The sequence below is a fragment of the Coturnix japonica genome, chromosome 29 (assembly GCF_054131305.1).
Source record: "Coturnix japonica strain WE chromosome 29, WE-NBRP24, whole genome shotgun sequence".
NCBI lineage: Eukaryota > Metazoa > Chordata > Aves > Galliformes > Phasianidae > Coturnix > Coturnix japonica.
Window position 1 is genome coordinate 4,144,855 of NC_140691.1, and position 3,913 is coordinate 4,148,767.

Genomic DNA, 3,913 nt, shown 5'->3' on the forward strand with positions numbered 1-3,913 from the left:
CAGTAGTCCAACAAGCCGCCCAATTGGTAGCAGACCTCGGAGAAACTGAGCGTTTACGAGCTAAGCGCAATATCAGGGTGATTGAGGATGCCGAGGCTTTTCCAATAGTGCGAGCCAGAAGATCGGCCCCGCGAACTTCTCGGGCAGGACCTGTTAGGGTATCCCGGAAACAAATGTTTAATGATCTGCTCCGGGCAGGCGTTCAGTTTTCAAAAATTGATGGGCAGCCCAATCAGGTTCTCCTTCAGTTGTGGAAGCAACTGAAGGATGAACAAAAATTTCAGAATAAACCCAAAAGGCCAGGGATAAGATTTATAGAGCGGCGACCAACAACAACATGGAATTTAGAAGATTTTATAGTTCCAAATAGGAAAAAGAAGCCACCTCAGGTGCCTCGGGTTATGACACCGGAGGTATCGGAGGTAAAAGACTTGAATCTGGCTCAGTTCATGGCTTGACGAGGGATGTCAGTCCTCCTAGGGCCTCTAGACGGGACCGGAGGCCCTATGTGGAACTGACGATATACTGGTCCCTAAAGAATATACAGAAGGTTATGGCCCTAGTTGATACCGGGGCAGAGACATCTATAATATATGGAGACCCAACTAAATTTAAAGGTAATAGAGTGATGATTGGAGGTTTTGGGGGACAAACCATTCCGGTCACCCAAACCTGGGTAAAACTGGGGGTCGGGCGTCTTCCACCACGGGAGTACAAGGTATCCATTGCCCCAATTCCAGAGTATATATTAGGAATTGATATCCTGTGGGGTCTGGCTCTCCATACAACAGTGGGAGAGTTCCGATTGCGGCAGAGATGCATTAGTATCCGGGCAATCCAGACAATATTGAGAGGCCATGCAAAACATGAGCCTATTTGTTTGCCGAAGCCACGCCGGATTACTAATGTGAAACAGTACAGACTCCCGGGTGGGCAGGATGAAATGACAAAGACGGTGCAGGAATTAGAAAGAGTGGGTATTATAAGGCCTGCACATAGCCCATATAACTCCCCAATATGGCCAGTGCGAAAACCGGATGGAACATGGAGGATGACAGTAGACTATAGGGAATTAAATAAGGTCACGCCACCTGTTCATGCGGCTGTACCCAATATTGCCTCCCTAATGGACACACTAAGCAGGGAAATCAAAACATATCACTGTGTCTTGGATTTGGCGAATGCATTCTTCAGTATTCCAATCAGTGAAGAATCGCAAGATCAGTTTGCATTTACATGGGAAGGGAGGCAATGGACTTTCCAGGTCCTACCCCAAGGGTACGTACATTCGCCCACTTTTTGTCATAATTTAGTGGCACGTGATCTGGCTAAGTGGGAAAAGCCAAATAATGTCAATTTATATCATTATATTGATGACCTCCTGTTAACATCCGATTCGTTAGAGGCGGTGAGACAAGCAGCAGATTTGTTGATAGCTTACCTGCAGAAAAGAGGGTGGGCTATAAACCCACAGAAGGTGCAAGGTCCGGGGCTATCTGTAAAATTCCTGGGAGTAATTTGGTCCGGGAAAACCAAAGTACTACCCAGTGCGGTAGTAGATAAAGTCCAAGCGTTTCCAGTCCCTACAACATCAAAACAATTGCAAGAATGTTTGGGTATATTGGGGTATTGGCGCTCCTTTATACCTCATTTAGCTCAGCTATTAAGGCCATTATACAAGCTTACAAAGAAGGGTGAATCATGGAATTGGGGAAAGATAGAACAGGATGCTTTCCAACAGGCAAAACTGGCAGTTAAACAAGCTCAGGCGTTGGGTATATTTGATCCGACCCTCCCAGCTGAACTAGATGTTCATGTTACTCAAGATGGTTTTGGCTGGGGCCTGTGGCAACGCCAGAGTTCTGTTCGAACCCGCATTGGATTCTGGTCTCAGGTTTGGCACGGAGCAGAAGAACGATATAGCATGATTGAGAAACAGTTATTGGCTGCCTATTCGGCATTACAAGCAGTAGAGCCGATAACGCAAACAGCAGAGGTCATAGTTAAGACTTCATTACCAATCCAGGGGTGGGTGAGAGATTTGACTCACCTTCCTAAGACGGGGGTGGCCCAAGCACAAACGGTGGCACGATGGGTCGCCTATCTAAGCCAGAGAAGCAGTCTGTCTTCATCTCCACTTAAAGAAGAACTACAGAAGATCCTAGGCCCAGTGACGTATCACAGTGATACATCAAAAGAACCGATGGTTGCTCCACCAGAGAAGAGTCCCGTTCAGGAAGGAAGATATCCTATTCCTGAAGATGCCTGGTATACGGATGGGTCCAGCAGAGGCAACCCGAGCAAGTGGCGAGCAATAGCATACCATCCCTCTACTGAGACCATCTGGTTTGATGAGGGGGATGGTCAAAGCAGCCAATGGGCAGAATTGCGAGCCGTGTGGATGGTTATAACTAAAGAACCTGGTGACGGCGTCCTGAACATCTGTACAGATAGTTGGGCTGTGTACCGGGGGCTCACTCTGTGGATTACGCAATGGGCTACCCAGGAATGGACTATCCACGCCCGACCGATTTGGGGTAAAGACATGTGGGTAGACATTTGGAATATGGTCAAACACAGGACAGTATGTGTCTACCATGTCTCTGGTCATCAACCCTTGCAGTCACCAGGAAATGATGAAGCTGACACACTGGCCCGAATCCAATGGATTGAGAATTCACAATCTGAAATATTGCCCGTTGGTTACATCAGAAGCTACGGCATGCTGGACAGAAGATAATGTGGGCAGCTGCTAAAGCATGGGGGCTGCCTGTACAACTATCTGATATCGTTCAAGCATGTCAGGATTGCGATGCTTGCTCAAAGATGAGACCGAGACCGTTGCCTGAAACAACATCCCACATTGCTAGAGGATATAGTCCTCTTCAGAGATGGCAGGTCGACTACATTGGGCCCCTCCCTCGGTCTGAGGGGGCGAGATATGCCCTGACCTGCGTTGACACTGTAAGTGGACTGCTGCAAGCCTATCCTGTACCAAAGGCAAATCAAGCATACACAATTAAGGCACTTACTAAACTGATGTCTGCATACGGGACACCTCAAGTTATCGAGAGTGACCAAGGGACTCACTTCACTGGAGCGATGATACAGTGCTGGGCAGAAGAAAACAACATTGAATGGCGATTCCACCTGCCATATAACCCAACAGGGGCAGGCCTTATTGAACGTTATAATGGTATCCTTAAGGCTGCCCTGAAAACAGACTCTCAGTCCCTGCAGGGGTGGACAAAAAGATTATATGAAACCGTGCAGGACCTGAATGAAAGACCTCGGGATGGCAGACCCAGTGCCCTGAAAATGTTACAAACTATATGGGCCTCCCCTCTTAGGATCCAAATTACAGGCACCGATAATAAGGTAAAACCGCAGGTTGGTACTGAAAATAATCTTCTGCTCCCTGCCCCTGAGAATTTAGAACCGGGAATCCATAAGATAAATTGGCCTTGGAAGGTGCAGGTAGGACCCAAATGGTGTGGCCTACTTGCACCTTGGGGGAGATTATTGGAGGTGGGAGGTTCAGTCACCCCCTCGGTGATAGGTACATGGCCTACTGACATCGTGGTCAATACTCCGGCCTTTATTGCTAAAGGAACACCTATTATGTCCCTATGGCAGATCAAGACTCCTCCTCTGGTGCCAGATATAGTTATACAGCCACAGATATCTGGCCAGAGGGTATGGTATCGGAGGCCGGGACATAATCCAGTACAAGCAGAAGTATTGACCCAAGATAAGAATACGGCCTGTATCTTGCCCTGGAGGGCGGATCTTCCCCTCCTAGTACCCTTGAAACATCTATATTACTCCCCTTAAGATTGATTCTAAGCCTCTAGGACCATTACTCTGGACTGATGAAACGCAGACGGACCTGCACTTCAAGATGATTTGTCTC